The following is a 19087-nucleotide window of genomic DNA, read 5'->3' on the forward strand; positions in this document are numbered from 1 at the left end:
TATGTTAAAATACAACTGTAGCATTAATTTTCTCTAAACTTTGGATTCTTCCATGCAAAGTCGGAAAAACACACCCAGAGAAAATGTTTTGTCAAATTCCATTCTCATATTCTTTCAAGAAGGGCAGAGACAGTTCAGATAAAATTGTCATTCTGTTAAAGTCATTGGCAAAACCTTTGTTGCTTTTATGGGGTTGACTTAAACCCATTTCTGTCTTAGAAACTGCTTGTTCTACATCCATCTGCCCCCTCATGTTGCTTTTAATCTTTCAGAGAGTTTGAGACACTTAGCACTTTTTTCCTATATAATTGCACTAATCCTGATAAAGGAGTTAAATTGGGCCCTGAAAAAGAAGATTCCTGCCCTTCTCTCTACTCATTGCTTTGAAACTATTTCTTTCAGAAGATAAACTACTTTGGGAAAAATACTGTGTTCTATTATTATTTTGTCCTTTTATGACAAGATCAGTATGACACTTCTTTTTATTTTAGCAATTTTCAAATGTAATCTATTAAAAGCATCTAGAAATAAAAAAAAAATATAATTGGGCTTTCATTTTTGACATTTGGGATTTAATTTAGGATATTTTTCTCAGTAATTTTTTCCAAATCCAATTGTTTTTCTTTTTGTTAAACTATATTTTTATTATAATACAGAACAGCTAGAATGTATTCTTAGCACAACAGGGTATTAAATGATTCTTCAATGTAACCTTTTTTGGAACCCTTATACACTTCTAAGATGAACATTTTAAACAACAGGAAATGTTTGAGACCAGGTTTCTGTATAAAGTTAGTCACAAGGTTATAGATTTTTTTTCCACTTGGAGAAGAGTTTTTATTTTAAAAAATATTCTAAACATACCAATGAGATTTAAAAATAAAGGAATGCTGAAGGCAAAATTTTATCTGGTTTTGGATAGGTCATAGAGAATACAGGAGATTTGGATTGAAATCCTTCCTTTCTTCATTCTTGGTCTCAGTAAATTCTATTGTTTAAACATTTAGCAACTTTGAGGCAAGATGAAGAAATTATTTTCCCCCAGATTTTAGTCATTCAGGGGGCGGGGGAACAAAGAACAGGATGGTTTACAGGATGATAGCCCTTCATAACTTTTGTTGCACGACCATAGCTATAGGCTCCATTCTCCTGCTCGACAATATGAGAAGCATTTATTTAGACAAAACCAGTGGATGTTACCTGACCACACACACACACTTCAATTTGCTAGACACCTATATCTGTTACTGTGTGCTCATTTTAGAGCAAGTGGAAAAAAAGAACAACCCTGTCCAGAACAAGATTCATCTCATCCAAGAGTAGGTGTACGTAGGAATGATTACTGTAAAACTCGTGCCTACTTTTGCTTTCCCCTGCAAGTGTATCATACTTCAGATTTTCTTCCATTCAAGATATTATTTATGGCTCCTTAATTACTATAAGTATCAAATACTGATTGTTTGAATATTAGCAATGACTGCAATCACCATTTGTCCAGAAGGCAAGACAACATATTCAAGAGTGAATAAAAGTTTTCACAGCTAGTTTCTGCATCTTCGTGATGAGTTGCAGCATATAATTCTCTGTATTCATTGACGTAAGACCAAAAGGCATTTTATATCATCTACTCTAACCTCTGTTATCCCACACGTCATTCAGCTTCATCTAGTCACTCCTGTGTTGAATGTAGTAACTTGTATGTAATGTAAGGGTACCTTTGAAAAAATCTTTCAGGAGGGAATCCAGTCTTAATGAGGAGATAGACAAGCCAGTGTTGCTTCTCTCTGCTATTTACACAGCACACTGTGAGGAGCAGAGTAGATCCTGTCTGTGGAGAGAAGCTCTCCCTTTTGGGCATTCCAGGTAACGTATAATTTCCTCACAAGAAAACAACTCTAATCTTAAACGATGTTCCCATGAGAACTTCTTGCTGCACTTTTAAATAAAGGCAAGGCCGTGCAGGTGGCAAAATTGCCGGTACCCAGTGGGAGCTGCCTGCAGGCTCCTCTGTTACAGTAAGTGGCTGACTTTATTCTGCAGCCAAGGACTTTGTGCAGATCAACACAGGTCTGAAAACCATGCTGTGCAGCATAGCACAGGCGTGCGCCTATTCAGGCTGTCATGTGGATCACTAATGCCTAAACATGCAATGCTTTCTTGGTTGGGATGAACATTTAAAAACATTTTAGTGAAAGAATTAGCAGAGCGAATAATACACTGAGTGTTAAATCAGTGTAGCAAACTCACCTCATCAAGATCAAAGCTGAACAGGGCCCTCCTTGTTTCCTCCCCAATATGATCTCTAGACAGAAAGATGGAGAAATTGTCTGATCTGATATGATAGAGCGCACTACACTGATGCTGCATGATCAGCTACCCATGAAGTACCGTCCTTTTGCTTATAAAATTAAAGGGGGTTTTTTTGGCTATATTACACTTACAGCCTTGATCACTGACTTAGGGCACATGGGATTATGGAGAAGGACAACAAAATATCTGATCTTCAATTGTACATCTTGCACAGACATAGGGATGGGAATGGTGAAAAGATGTTACTGCATCTTGCTCTACTTGTGGACATGGGGAAAGAGTGTCTATTTAATAATTAATATCTTGGAACAGAGCAGGCTTATTTGTAAAATAATATAAGAAAATAATAATAAAAATACATCTTCTTGTCAAGGTGCACTCTAAAAAATTAAGATCAAAATACATACATCTTTTCATCAAAAGTTGACAGACTAGATACTGAAAGAAGTATGAATTTCTGTATTTAAAACTATTGTTCATTTTAGCATTATGCAGAGATACAGCATTATTTAAGAGCTGTAGAAAGCCACTGTAGTGATGATATTAATGATACAAAGCTGTCATGCAAAGGTTAACTTGGGTTTTCTGAGGATGATAGATGTCCTACAGCCCTATCTGACCAGCTGGCATTTCCAATCTAACCTTGCAAATTTTGCTACTTATTCCCTTCACTGATGCACACCCTCCTTTCTTGAGCTTGTTTGAAGTGGATGTTTCTGACCCTGAGCACAGAAAATCCACAATTGCCAAGTTCCTACTCTTGCTATCCAGATTTTCTGAACCTCTTTTCTCCTCTGGGTATGCTATTGGCCAAGTAGCCTGCAGCTGGCATGAGTAACAGCTAAAGCATAAAGTCATTTATGGCTGAACTGCTCCTACATCTTTGTTAATAACCAGAAGAGTAGCTTTATATGATTTAAGATTCCTTAAGCAAACAGAAGGAGATAAAGGAACATGTTTTTGGAAAGGCATAAAAAAGTGTAATGCCTAAGACACGTAAAAAATGTAATAGCTAAGGCAGGTGAAGCAAAAGCTGAAAGAAGTATTTTATCAATGCCAAAAAGAAAATTGGAAGGACTATCAGAGATGACCAGAATAAAGAAACTGCAATTGTGTGAAGACTTTGAGTGTAAAGTAACTGAATATTCATGGAAAGCTGAAATACAATATAATGACGTTCCTGAGATTCCCAGCAAGCCTGGCCAATATGTTGCTGAAATTTTGTTATAGGGGATGGTTCTGTATATATCCAGTAAAGCTTGCCTGCTGGAACATAGGCTCTTTTTATCTCAACTGCTAAGTCCTCACTGCCCATTGCAAAGGTCTGTCACTTTGGAAATTGCATTATTTGATACTGAATCCCTGATTTTTCTCAGAGTCTATCCAGTTGTTTCTAGCCTGTATGGATAGAATCACAGAATGGTTAAATGGACATCTGGATGTCATCTGCTCCAACTCCACTGCTCAAGCAAGTCCATCTAGAGCAGATTTCCTGGGACTATGTCCAGATGTGTTTTGAATATCTCCAAAGATGAAGACTCCACATGCTCTCTGGACAATCTGTGCCAGTGCTTGGTCACCCTCACAGTAAAAATGTGTTTCCTGCTGTTTAGATGGAGCCTCCTGTGTTTCAGTTTGTGCCCATTGCTTCTGGTCCTGTCACTGGGCACACTGAAAACAGCCTGGCTCCATCTTCATACAGCCTCCCTTCAAGTATTTATATACATTGAGCAGATTGTCCCTGAGCCTTCGCTTCTCTAAACAGTCCCAGCTCTCTCAGCCTTTACTCATAAGAGAGATGGCCCGGTCCCCTAATAATCTTTGTGGTAGTTCCTTGTCTGTCTTGAACTGAGGAGCCCAGAACTGGACACAGAACTCTAGATTGGCCTCACTAGGGCAGAGTAGAGGGGGAGGATAACCTGCCTCAACCTGCTGACAACACTGATAAAAATGAGTGTAGCAAACATGATTGTTTAAGCCACTTGTGCATGTAGGAAGAACAATTTTATCCTAATGAGAAATCAAGAAAGAGTATTGCAAGACCCATTATGTCAACTTTAACACAAAACCCATATGCCACTCTTGGTGGGAATGGTGGCTCTGACAGATAGGATTGAAAAAGTGATGTTTTTAAGGATAAGTGCAAAAACACTTTGAGTAAGAGGAGAAGCAACATTTGGGGCTGTATATATAAATATAGAGCAGTTGACACATCTCAGAGAGCTCTAGCTGATTAGTGAGTAGCTAATTTTAAACATTCATATTCATGCTGCGGAAGACTCTCAGCTGGACTTCACTCTCAGTTCGTTCAACAAGGCTCAGTGCCGGGTCCTGCTCTTGGCCACAGCAATCCCATGCAATGCTACAGGCTTGGGGAAGAGTGGCTGGAAAGCTGCCTGGTGGAAAAGGACCTGAGGGTATTGGTCGATAGCTGGCTGAATATGAGCCAGCAATGTGCCCAGGTGGCCAAGGGGGCCAACAGCATCCTGGCTTGTATCAGGAATAGTGTGGCCAGCAGGAGTAGGGAAGTGATTGTCCTCCTGTACTCAGCACTGGTGAGGCCGCACCTCGAGTACTGTGTTCAGTTTTGGGCCTCTCACTGCAAGAAAGACACTGAGGTGCTGGAGTGTGTCCAGAGAAGGGCAGCGAAGCTGGTGAAAAGTCTAGGGAACAAATCTTATGAGGAGCAGCTGAGGGAACTGGGGTTGTTTAGCCTGGAGAAAAGGAGCCTGAGGGGAGACCTCATCCTGCCCCCAGGGCCAAAAGTGTTAACATTAAGTGTCTCATAATTTTTTACATAAGGAAATGTGTTTCGAAAATGAAACTGTTTTTAAAAAAATGAACAATTTCAGTTGATGACAGCTTGATAGGAAGATGATTTTTCTAGTGATAAGAGTAGTAATATGCATTTGTGGGGAGAGCACAGCACCACCACACAGTCCCAGAAACAGATGTTGGAATCTAAGGTTCCGCTTCCAACAGAGGTCCCTAAACACCTGGCCACACATTTCTCTTTAGCCAAGGGCAGCTTTAATTGCTACATGCAAGTGGAAGATCTCCAGTAGGAGTGACGGAGTCAGACGTTTCCTCAGATCCTTTTTTCACATGGAAGTTTCCAGGCGTCTCTTCTGTGCCTGTGTAGAAGTGCTTGATTCCTAAGCAAGCTGAACAGTGCAGAACTTGCCTGGTGCCCTGTTACCCCAGGGATGTTTAGGGCACTCTCCTGGAGTGCTGGTGGTGACCCGTGTATTTCTGTCAATGGAACGTCCTTCAAGGGAAATTCAAAGAAAATTAAATTCGTCTGGAAGCTAAGGCACACTCTGGGAAAGGGAAGCAATAGATCAAATTCCCTCAGACAGAAAGACCATGTTTTCCACTTCTTAGCAGGTGAGCACCTCTAAGAGTATGCTAATGAGTAATATTGTCAGTGTTTTAGTGGGAGAGAATGGTCATTGATAAATACTGTACAAAAGTCTTCGAATGTTTCCAAAATGAGATCCTCAGATGTGATATACAGAAATATGCCTAAAGGTACTCATGCTGGTTAGACAAGAGCCACGCTCCTTGCCCTTAACCATAAAATACTTCTGGGCACGTGATTTTAGGAGTGTGGGAACTTAGTGTAAAAAGCAAAGGTACTCATGATGATCTGGCATACCCTAGTTTTGATAGAAACTGAGTGTGCATTTTCAAGATGATGCTTTTGAGAGTAAATGGCTAGATTCTGTCTGAATCCTATGTTAGATCTCCCTATATCTCATTTTAGATTAGTGCTCTCAGCTCCATGTTTTCACAAGAATGTTGAAAAGTAAATAAAGACACAGGAAAAAAAGCCATAAAATTATCTGAATGATGGAGGAAGATCTTTGCAATGAGAGTGTTAAAGAGTTTTAGGTTATTCAAACAGAGTATGAAGAAGCGACTTGATTAAGTTTCTAAACACGCTCAATAGACAGAAAATACCAGTTAGAGAAGGACTCTGACAGTGTCACAGAAAGGTGGCAAAGACCAATTGCCAGAATCTGGAACCAGATACATGCAAATGATAGATTTGGTACACATTTTTGATACTGAAGGTCACTATTGATCAGACAATCTATGGAGGAAATGTATTTTCTGTCTCTTGATATCTGCATGTGAATGTTATTTACCTTTTGGAAAGATATGCTTCCATTTTATGAAACACAAGGTACAGAACTAACTGGAAGTGATTAAAAAAACAGCACTATAAATTCGTTGGCAAAACCCATGTATGGTAGTTTTGCACACTCATCAAACATCTCTGAAGTAAATCTCTTTCCACTCTGACAACATAATATTTAGTGAAGTGATATCGCCTCCGCAGTATTGCACTGATATCTCACTGAGTGTGGCTCTAGGGACTGGGAATTTAGATTTACCCTGAATGCAGCTCAGAACACTGGGAATATAAGAAAAGGTTTTCCTCAGATTCATAATGATATCTCATTGTATAGAATTTGTGTGGCAAGGTTTCTGTAGCGGGGGGGGAGGGGCCACAGGAGTGGCTTCTGTGAGAAGCTGCCAGAAGCTTCCCCCATGTCCAATAGAGTCAATGCCAGCCGGCTCCAAGACGGACCTGCTGCTGGCCAAGGCTGAGCCCATCAGTGACAGTGGTAGCACCTCTGGGGTAATGTAGTTAAGGAGAAAAACTTGCAACACCAGCTGGAGAAAGGAGTGAGAATATGTGAGAGGAACAACTCTGCAGACACCAAGGTCAGTGCAGAAGTGGGGGCAGGAGGTGCTCCAGGCGCCGGAGCAGAGATTCCCCTGCAGACCACAGAGAAGACCATGGTGAGGCAGGCTGTCCCCCTGCAGCCCAGGGAGGATGATGGTGGAGCAGAGATTCTACCTGCAGCCCGTGGAGGACCCCATGCTGGAGCAGGGGATGCACCTGAAGGAGGCTGTGACCCCATTGGAAGCTGGTGCTGGAGCAGGCCCCTGGCAGGACCTGTGGCCCTGTGGACAGAGGAGCCCACGCTGGAGCAGGTTTGCTGTCTGTGCCTGAAGGTCTGCACCCCATGGAAGGGACCCAGGCTTGAGCAGCTCATGAAGAACTGCAGCCCATGGGAAGGATTCACATTGGAGAAGTTCATGGAGGACTGTCTCCCATGGGAGGGACCCCACACTGGAGCAGGGGAAGAGTGTGAGGAGTCCTTTCCTGAGGAGGAAGGAGCAGCAGAGACAACATGTGGTGAACTGACCACAACCCCCATTCCCCGTGTTTTTATGGTGTTTTTAAGATTTGCTTTTTTTTTTCCTCATTACTTAACTCTGATTTGATTGGTAATAAATTACATTAATTTCCCTAAGTCGAGTCTCTTTTGACCATGATGGTAATTGGTGAGTGATCTCTCCCTGTCCTTATCTTGACCCAGGAGCCTTTCGTTATATTTTCTCCCCTGTTCAGCTGAGGAGGGGAGTGACAGAATGGCTTTGGTGGACATCTGGCCTCCAGCCAAAGTCAACCCACCACACTTGTATATTTTTTATATATACAGATTGTGCAGTCATGAAGATGACACTGCAGTGCAGATCTCAAATTCAGGTTTCCAGTGCTGACCAATGATAAATTTAAATTGAGCAATGACAGTCCAGCAGATCAAATTTAGTTAAAGAAGTGGGAGCTGTATTAAACCTTTGAAAGCAGAATAACTATCTTCAGTACTCAGTTGGGACTTGGGTATTATGATCTAAATCCTGCAACTCTTACTCTGGACATTGACGGAGGCAGTTTGGGCTATTAATAGGGCAGCTGGTTGCCAAGACATCTGTGAAGAAACAGCCTCTGGAAAGCTGCTGCACATGCTCCTAGGGTCTTGGCTGTCCACATGTGGCAGGTGGCTCCTTTCCCTTCTCCTCACCTGTTGGAAATCCAGTGCCAAAATCTCAGTGCTGAAGCCTGGCCAGCCCCCATCCCTGCCACTGCTTCTGCAATGAGAGCTACCTTTGCTTGCCTGAACAACCCACGTCTTCCTAAAACAAGACTGGCAGGTATCTTTGAGACCTCATTTATAAATCCATCCTCTCTTTCTCACCTTAATGATTGTATTTTGATGTATTAGTTGTTCTGGACTGGAGGTAAATCATTTAAACGAGTTAAGACCTGTTTTTCCTTCATAAGCTCTGGGGTCAGTCCACACACCACTGGTATGTCTGTCACAGTGTTGTCTTGGTAGCAAGGCTCCTTAATAGACCTGTGGCTTATACAGAAGAATTGACTCATTTTCCAGTACAGCTAACAGGCACTCCAAACAGCATAACCAGGAAGGCAGAAAGACTTTTTTATGGCTGTAAATCATGTTCATGTGGGGTTTTTGTCAGCTTAGTGGTATCAGTAGGCCAGCTAGTCAAGCTGTGCTGTGGTGTCCTGGGCAGTCATGTACAATACCTGGTTCTGGGCGTCAGAATTCTTTACTCTTAAAAGATGGGGTTAATCTGCCCTTACAAAATTGGACATGCTTTGAATGTCTTTACCTCCCTTTTTTGCAGCATCCCATGGAATTTTTCTGAGGTAAAACACTTGCCCAGGCTAAATGGTCAGGATGCAGGAGCAATTTTCCTGGGTTCAAATTGCACAAATTATCTGCAGTTTTACAGAGAAGGGATGCCCTCACCATTAATCAAATGTCAAGTTGAAATACTCACATCTAAGTGATTTATGACAATCCTGTTCTGCAGATTTGGCTATAGATTTCAGGAAACTCACAAAGCATGATAGCAAATGGGCATCACAAAAATTGGATATGGCAGAATGTGACAATTAAAAAAGGACAAGTGCATAATGACCTACACTTTCAGCTGGTGGGCTTTGCCAGGGCCTTCTGATAGCAGAAGGAAGCCTCAGACCTCACCAGTTATTTAGTGACTGGTCATTAAGTGGGATGAAATGTAGCAGTGTATGATCCAATATGTAGCATTCTTTGCAGCTGCAAGACAGGTGTCCCTTGAAGATTAAGATGCACAGGGAAGTCTGAATGAGGTTTTCCTATATACTGCATATCTCACTACCAGTAAATATTATTTTCCTTTAAAATATCTTACAGGTTTATCTTAACAATCTACTCAAATCAAGATGCTCATTTCAAAGTCATTGAAATCATTAACAGTCTTTTCCAATATTTACTTTCCCATATTTTTAAGAACACTGAGGTAAGTCTTTTGATCCTCCATAGTGCAGAACAGCTCTTATTCTGATAACACTTGTTCCATCTGTCACTGAACACAGCTTGCTTTTCATAAGGTCTGAATTAGCATTAGGATTCCTTTTATCCTTTTTCCTTTGCGCTTTCTGTAGGGAGTTTGTGTTGATGAGGGAGCGAGGGAGGGCGAGCCTTCTCCTTAACCTGGCTGCCAGGAACACAGGGTCAGAGACGCTGCTGCCATTGCCACCCCTGCAATCATGAGAAGGGACCCTAAACTGTGATCTGGCCCTGAAAATGACCTCCTCCAGTTGACAAAGTTCCTTCTCCAATCTAGCAATCAGTATATCTAATGCTGGATCCCGTGAAGTGTGGAAGAGGCCAAGATGTGCTTGTATTTTCTCTTAAAGAGCTGCAGAAGAGTGATGGTAGATTTTTGCCAAGTAAATAAACATTTCAGTATTCAATGCAATATATGTAATGCTAATATGCTGCATTAATCCATTGACTCAACATATTTTTATGGACCAGGCAGAAGGAAGAATATTTGGGACGGGTGCTGTTTAACATCTTTGTTGGCAACATGGACAGTGGGATCGAGTGCACCCTTGGCAAGTGTGCCAGTGACACCAAAATGTGTAATGCAGTTGACATGCTGGAGGGAAGGGATACCACCCAGAGGGACCTTGACAGGCTTGACAGGTGGGTCCATGCAAACCCTTGAAGTTCAACAAGGCCAAGTGCAAGGTCCTGCACGTGGGTTGGTGCAATCCCAAGCACAACTACAGTCTGGGCAGAGAATGGATTGAGAGCAGCCCTGAGGAGAAGGACTTGGGGGTGTTGGTGGACGAGAAGCTCAACATGAGCTGGCAATGTGCACTTGAAGCTCAGAAAGCCAACCGTATCCTGGGCTGTATCAAAAGAAGTGCGACCAGCACATTGAGGGAGGTGATTCTGCCCCTCTACTCCGCTCTCATGAGACCCCACCTGGAGTACTGCGTCCAGCTCTGGGAGTCCCAGTACGAGAGAGATGTGGAGCTGTTGGAGCGAGTCCAGAGGAGGGCCACAAAGATGATCAGAGGGCTGGAGCACCTCTCCTATGAAGACAGGCTGAGAGAGTTGGGGTTGTTCAGCCTGGGGAAGAGAAGGCTCCAGGGAGACCTTATAGCAGCCTTCCAGTACCTGAAGGGGCCTACAGGAAAGCTGGAGAGGGACTGTTTACAAGGGCAGGTAGGGATAGCACAAGGGGTAATGGCTTTAAACTGAAGGAGGGTAGATTTAGATTAGATATTAGAAAGAAATTCTTTACTGTGAGAGTGGTAAGGTACTGGAACAGGTTGCCAGTTCAAGAAAGACAGAGAACCACTGGAGAGAGTCTAATGGAGAGCTACAAGGATGAATGGTGACTGGAACATCTCTCTTATTAGGAAAGGCTGAGAGCTGAGTCTGTTTAGCCTGGAGAAGAGAAGACTGAGAGGGGATCTTATCAATACTTATAAATATCTAAAGGGTGGGTGTCAAGAGGATGGGGCCAGACTCTTCTCATTGATGCCCAGCAAAAGGACAAGGGGCAAAGGGCCCACCTGGAACACAGGAAGTTCCATCTCAATGCGAGGAAACACTTCTTTACTTTGAGGGTGATTGAGCACTGGAACAGGCTGCCCAGAGAGGTTGTGGAGTCTCCTTCTCTGGACATATTCAAAACCCACCTGGATGTGATCCTGTGCAACCTGCAGTAGGTGATCATGCTTTAGCAGGGGGGTTGGACGAGATGATCTCCAGAGGTCCCTTCCAACCCTTACCATTCTGTGATTCTGTGATTCTGTGCCCAGAGAAGTTGTGGATGCCCCATCCCTGGAAGTGTTCAAGGCCAGGTTGGATGGGGCTTTGAGCAATGCAGTCTAGTGGAGGGTGTCCCTGCCCATGTCAGGGAGGTTGGAACCACATGATCTTTAAGGTACCTTCCAACCCAGGCCATTCTATGATTCTGTGATTTTCAGGTAAGCTGTGTTGCTGAAACTACTTCTTATCATGTGATCTAATATCTTCTCCTTAATCATGTATTTCTTAGTCTATGCATAGCTAGTTCTTTTTTTTCTCTCTTTATTTTTTTTTTCCTTTTCTTTTGGGTACGTCCTGAACCACAGCAGACTCTCTTAGAGATCATCATAAATAATAACATATACTAGTATAAAACATCAGCTCTTAACACTCAAGCTATTTTAACTTAGATAACCAATTAAAAAGTGCCTTTCTATTTCTAGGTGTCCAGGTGAAAAGGACTGACATGTTCTTTCTTCTTACATGCACCTAACTTCTTCCAAGCATGTAATAATATACAAAAGAAAAGAAGTGTACTTCCTAAATTTGCATCTGATTCAATCCATTTTCTCAATTAAACCCAATTATTTTATACTAGACTGTACAGGATTTCATTTAAACCACTGGATTTTGCATTGGATAGACTTTTCAAAGCTATTTACTTGATCTTTTTTTATGTGCATGTTCAAATGCATTTCACAAAGTGACACACAATGTTATAAGATCTCCTTTCCCAAGCTTAATTCCAAACCTAGTCTTTAAGGATCAAATGTTTCAAACAGATAAGAAGTCAGTTTTTGTTTTGTTAACTAGATTTTTTCAGGACCAAAAAATTGCTTAAAAAAAATTGAATCACCATAGCCATTGTATGATCATAACTGCATATTTAGTATAAATTGTATTGTATTGTATTCTATTCTATTTTATTCTGATTTGAGTATCATCAAGATAGCATTTGAATGTTAATAGTGCAGTATATGGCATAATATTTAGTACATATGGGTAGTCTATATATGTTCTACTCATAAGCAGACTTGAGGTGTGATTCATCTAATCAAATGCTGTGTTTGTGATGCTTGTGTCTAATCTGAATGGGCTCCATAGACTCCTTTTATAATCAGTGGAAGAACAGAAAATGGGTATGATTCATCTCATTCTAATGCAGGTGTCTACAATAAATCATATGAATTGCCCTGGACATAGATTTTTCACTCCTTAGCTCTAAAGGTTAGCAGAAGGAAGACAAAAACTTATTGCCTATTTCACCACAAATCTTCTACTATAGTATGTTAAATTACATGTTGGCATGAAATAAGTAATGGTGGCTTGATTCAAAGTGCAGTGCTGTTTTTCTATACCAGTAATAGCAATAGGAGTAAAACAATTATTTCCCAGTGTTACTGACTTTGAGTAGTAGTTTGAATAGACCTTTTAATATAAATAGGATCATTCACGCAACACACTATGAATTGACTTATGGTCAGGTATTATATCAGGTTACTCATAAAATATTGCTGAGCTGCACTTGAGAATAAGTTACATACTTGCACTCATTATTGTTGGTTTAGTCACCCTTTTATGGGGGACAACAGCCTGGTTCAAGTCTGCTGTGTAATGGTGGTCATAGGTATTGAATTACAAATTCAGGTCTCCTTGGGGGTAATTAAGTGTTTAAATAGTGTTTAAACATGAAGTAGAAGAGGCAGACTCCCTTGCTCAATCACTTGAGCCCATCACGACAAACCTACCTTGAATATTGGGATTGCATCAGGGTTTTTCACAGACTTACTGAGTGCTTGTCACCAGACTGTTCGTTATTGTTGTGAGCAGCTTGCACTTACAGCAAATTTCATTACAACTTGTTTCTTTTCCAGGGAATGGATGGCATTTTTCAACAGAAAATAATTATAAAAATGTTTGGAACCTGTTCTAGTAAAATAGAACAGTTCTTCAAGCTACAGGAACTTTTCACTTTATTGGAGTTTTGAGCTGACTCACTGAAAATACTCTAGTTTTTGAAATGTTTTCATTCATGTTGATTTTTGGAGAAAATGGCTGATACCTTAGAGTGGGGGGTGCACTGCGAGCTTTGCCCATGTGAAGGACCTCCACTGCAGAAAATGAATGCTCAGAAACTTGTAATAACAATCTCCCTTAAGAGGGATAAACTGGGGGCTAAACTCACGACATCTGGTCTGCAATGAATTTCCAAAAATATATTGTGCTGCTTTTCTATTTGTTTCGATGCAGCTCTGATAGATGGCTATACTTATCTTATTAAAGGTGAATTAACTGTACTGACACAGTGATTTATTTAAAAAAGCTCATATTTCAGAATTCATTAATGAAATATTGAAACTTAGAAATTTTCATTTGTGCCTTGCGCTGGAGGTAGTTGGGTAAATTCACAAAGTTACCCGATGCTGTAAAAGTACAGTGAAGAGGAGGAATTCCTGCTAGAACAGAAAAGTCCTATGAATTTTGCCCAATATGCTCTATCAGAGAGCTGGTCGTTAAAGTAGTGCAGAGAGCCAAAAGACACAGTAAACGTCCAATGAGCACAGTTCATGCTGCTACAGTTGGTAGTCACGTTACTCCAGTTACCTCTACTTGTAGTACAAGTCAAAGTATAGGCAAAGTCTGGTGAATGTGGTGTTCACAAGGATGCGTGAGGAAATGCCAAGCAGTGTGTACAGTTTTTCAAAACTTTGATTACAATTCAGCAATTCATTTTTTCCCCCTCTAAAATCAGATGGAAAAAATGACAGGTTAAATACTTCATTGATGCAATTGCAGATTTATAAGGATTAGGTCTTGAAGTCCAAATCCTTAAAGGTTTCTTGTACAGCAGAATCCCGAATGAGATATCATTGGAAAAAAGTAAATGCATTTCTCTTTCCGCTTGTATAGTTTTATGTCCAAAGTGTGAATATCACTGTTTCAGTAGTTAAATTGCTTTTTTTTTCATCCACACAAATCAGATGGTGTAGAAAGCAGTGCTGAAAAAGCCAGGCCCTCCCCTCCTCTCAACTGTCTTTGTGCCGCTAATGCTTACTGAATTTTTAAACTTTAGAGAAAACGGCTTGCTCCAGGAATGCAACTCTCAGTTCTCTCTCCAGCTAAAAGCTTGATTTAATTTATTTTTTCTGGCTTGTGAGACTTTACTCCAATTTATTTAAATAGAGTAGATTATGAGACTATTCAAATTACTGCTGTTCTCTTTTGCTGCTGGTCTAATGAATGGCAGCAGTTAAAAGCAGCACTAATTAAAAAAATGTAAAAAACCCCTCCTTGAGTTTAAATGAATACATTTGTTATTAATTATTTTCTCTCTGTATTTTCCCTCTTCCTTAGTGAAAATGCTTTCAAGAAGACCATGTTCTGATTCTTCAGATACCAAAGAATTGCATTTTCCTCCTTACTTTCTCTTATCTGCTCTCTCCTGTCTTCTGCCATGATTTCTGAATCACAGAGAGGGAGATGAATTTTGGGGGCTGAAGCTAAAAAGGAGAGCAATGGAAAAGGTAGCCATGTATGATAGTGTGGTATTGTCCATACTAGAAGGCATCCTCTATCTATCATCTATCTGGTGAGATGGTTCATACACGGTCTGTCATCTTGCACAGTGTGTGGGCAAAGAACTCACACGCTGTGGCACAGCAGTGGGTACGGTGGCAAACAGCATGTGAACAAAATGAGGACTGGCCAGTTCCTCCTGGGTGGGAAGGCAAGAGAGCCTGATAATTAGACAAGAGAAGGAAAAACACACACAAAAAATAGTTATTTTATGAAACTCGTGGCCTTTTGGAGTGAACAAACCATTTAAGAAAGTTCATGCAGTGTGTTAGTTCCTTTTATTTTTCCAGTTTTGCCACAGAAACTAATTTTCTGTTCCACATAGTCCTGCAAAACTGCAGATGAAAGATTAAAAAAGTCTGATTCGAAACATAATGTGGTTGCAACCTAAGTTATTTGAATGTTGGGGTCCAGGTGTTGGACCTGTGGTAACAGATCCTTGAACCTGTGGACTCCCTCAAATACAAAGTTCTTTGGCAGTTTATGAATTTCTATTAAAAGTCTAGGAGTAGACTTTCCTTTTTTTCTGCTTTTTTGAAGGACTCTGAAGACTCTGAGACATGTTTTCACAACACCTCTTAGGAGGGAAGAAGAAATGGGAGCATACAGAAGCTGCTCTGAAGCAGGGTGATCCCAAGCTCTGTCAAGCAACTCTCAGATTTAATGTTTAAAATAATAATAATGTATGTGCAAGACTGATTAAATGATTGCGGTGATTGTCAGTACTATTGGATCAACACTACATCACGCATAGTTTAACTGAATTACTGAACAGTAAACACAGTTTTAGCTTTACATAATACACTTAACTGTGTGGAAAATTTCCCTGCAAATATTCAAATGTGCAAATGTGTTGTATGCACAAACAAACGAAATCACTGCACTGCTGTTGATCTGGCTGGTACTGTTTCCCTTTGAAGAGACATCCAGGTGATGCTGATTTTCTTTCAAGGCAGGAGGGAGCTGACAGACAGCAGCGTGACCACGATAGGGGATCCTGGCCTAAATACGTACATGGCTATAAACTCAGCCCTTTGAAATTCAACTCCAGGAAATATTTCTGAAGGCAAGAATAGTCTTCCTAATGTATTCCTCAGCTAGATCACCTCTCGAGTGCTAATTATGTCTATGACTATTTCCAAACACTTACCTGCTAGGAACTGCGCACAGGCATCCTCTGTCTCTCTCTTCTTCCTCTGTACACGCCTTTAAGTTGAGTATGCCTTGTAAATTCATCTCCAGATGGTGATGGCATGTGGATAGAAGGGTTGGGCCCCAGTATGGCAAATCACACAGTCACATGCCTACATTGACTTCTGTGAGACTATCTACATGCTTAAAATGCAGTAATTCTGTTAAGTGCTTTTACTGGATAAGGAACGTTGCATGTATCATACCATTACCAGCTCCTAAGGTATCCAATTTCACTTAGGCATCCAGTTTGCTCATGCAGGCAGTGTTTTAGACTGGATGATGGGATTACAGCAGTCATCACAATGTCTGTAACAGGTGCTACGTTATTAAATCCCAAAGCTTTGACATTTAATTTTCTGGAAGGAGTTTCAGGTCCACAGTGCCCTGGAGTACAGTCAGGGTTGGCTTCCTGATGGTTTAGAAACTCTCAACTGGAAGACTCTGATTTAATGACTGAATATTTCCCCCCTCAACCTATTACCATAAGCTGAAATACAAAAAACCTTGAAATGCTGAGCTGGATGGTGGTTGCAGCACAATGTTATTAGTCCTGATAAAAAATGCTGCATTTTAAACAAGTGTTACCTGCAAAGTAAATAATTAAAAAAATTATCTGAAGGTATGAGTTACTCCTTATCTGTACACAGACAGTAGTCACCAGATTGCAAGTAAGTATTTTGAAAGAAACTTTTTGAAATTACAGTTTTTGTGTAGCTTATAATTATGTGTGATGATGCAGGGGCAAAACTACACAGAAAATATATATCACCAGCAGGGAATGTACTCGATGTTCCAGTTTGATTCCAGCAATACTTCACCTTTACGTGGCCTTCTATCTTTTTTCCCTAGACCCACAATAGCAGTCTTCCTTCAGATCCAGATTTTCTTCGTCAGTAATATTTCAACTGAAAGACATACTAAATCACCTACTTTTCAGCTTTCAGAGCTATTTAAAATTCAATAGGATTGCAATATCTTCCTTTTTTCCCATATCTATAGCCTGTTTTTTATTTTCCAACGAATTGCTGATTCTAGCTGTGTGGGAAACATCATAATCAAGATCAGATGCTCCAGAACATTAAAGAGAAAGAATTATTTCTATCATATTCCTTTATGAACTTCCATTAGCATGGAGAATTTAGTGGCTAATAAATAAAAATTTTGAATATTTACACAAATTTCTTTGAAATACATCCATTTTATTTTCAGATACAGAGAATTAAAGCAGTATGGAGAAGGTGAGAAACACACTGAACTGTAAACTATTTTATTAGTGTCTCACACAAGAGGACATTTGATGTCCTGTCAGCCTTGCTGTTGTTCAGATAATTTCATGAAGTTGTGCTTCTGTGGTTCTGTCTCACTGCTATCACTTCAAAAGCATAGCAACTTTAAAAGTGGAGGTGTGACAGGCAAAAGAGAAAAACAGCAAGGCTATTAAAAAAGACTATTTTACCATTGTTATAAGTGTTAAATATCATACCCTGAGTTACTGCGTAACTAATGTGACTCACTGAAGAAGTAAACAAGTTTGAGAAAAATCTTCTTTGAGGGGAGAACTTGTACATAATGATCTGCTTTGATCCAAAAGGCCAGACAAGGAAAAAAAAAGGAAAAAAACCAAAACAAAACAAGAAAAAAGAGCTGAAACCTGCAAAGTCACAGTTGTAACTCAGAAGCAAAGGTGACACATGCAGGCACAGGCTGGAACAGTAAGCTAACATACTTGCACTTAGCATGGCCCTATTTTTGTAATACTTGATAAGCCACCTTGTGTGCAGACAATTAATTGATTGATTGATTGATTGATTTTTAATGACAAGGCCTGTAGGTAGAGATAAGACTTTTAATAGACTAATTCATACAGCTGGGAAAAGTTGACAACCTTTTCAGATCTGAACAAACCCTTACATGTTGAAATATTACCATTTTGAAGCTATCCTGTAGGGTTTAATGACAGTATTTCCTCCACTCGTAAAGTTTATCTTGAGTATTCCCTCAGACTGCTATGGGTACAATAACACCATCACAAATGCTTTATCATGCATTTTCCATGTAAAGTTTTGGCTTTACGCTATGAACAGTGATTTCAAACCCCTTAACCTCCTTTTTCTGTATGTGTGAGACCCTATGGGACTGACAGATGCCATGTGATGGCAGAAGAAGACAGGGCAGTACCTCAATCCACATTTGGGCATGTGCAGCCCAGCCTTCCCCTGGTGAAAGACATTTTCTTTTTTCCTGTGTCATGGGTTCTGCAGTGGGTTGGCAGATCATGGAGTGGGATCACAAAGCGTGACCTCCACAGTGCTGCAAATAAATGAATAAAAGGCTCATTTGGGATTGGATGACAAGACAAGAGTTAACTGCAAGTGTGAGGAGCTGTATCCTAAGTGTTTCAGATTCATCAAGTCTCTGAATAACAAGGACACTGTAGCCATAAAACCTCTGGTCCTAGTGAAATGTTATCTTCACCCAGTAAAGTGATAAGTGAAGTCCTGAGATAAGAGAACGTGGTCTGAGAAGACAACATGATAGAGATAAAACCACAGTGTGGTAAACACCGGAACTGTGAACATCTCTCAAGAACATTAGATTTTTTAATAAAATTTTTTTTCACCAATTTTCTGTATTAGCTGGCAAGGTCCTAATAAGATTGCTTGATTACATCCTACTCCTAGAAATCTTGTGGATTAAGTGTTGAAAACAAGCAGGCATTCTTCTACCCCTCTTGAAATGAGTGAGTCTGCATCCTGGGCAAGCACCAAGTTCCTCTCGGCACTTGTAGTGAGACGAGCACCAAGCTCTTTCAGCACTGAACTCCCTTCTCAGGGCTGCCTTGGAAGCAGGGAATTTGAGAAAAGAGAAGCAAAGACATATCCCTGAAACATACAGTTCTTTTCAAAACTTAGGTTTAATAATTTCCAATGACTCACACTGTGAATTCACTTTGTTTGCAAGGACATGTACAAAGGCTAATTCAAAAGTAGTTTTCCTCCAAAAGGGCCTTTTACGTCTCTCCCCTG

The sequence above is a fragment of the Grus americana genome, chromosome 3 (genome assembly GCF_028858705.1).
Source record: "Grus americana isolate bGruAme1 chromosome 3, bGruAme1.mat, whole genome shotgun sequence".
Classification (NCBI taxonomy): Eukaryota; Metazoa; Chordata; class Aves; order Gruiformes; family Gruidae; genus Grus; species Grus americana.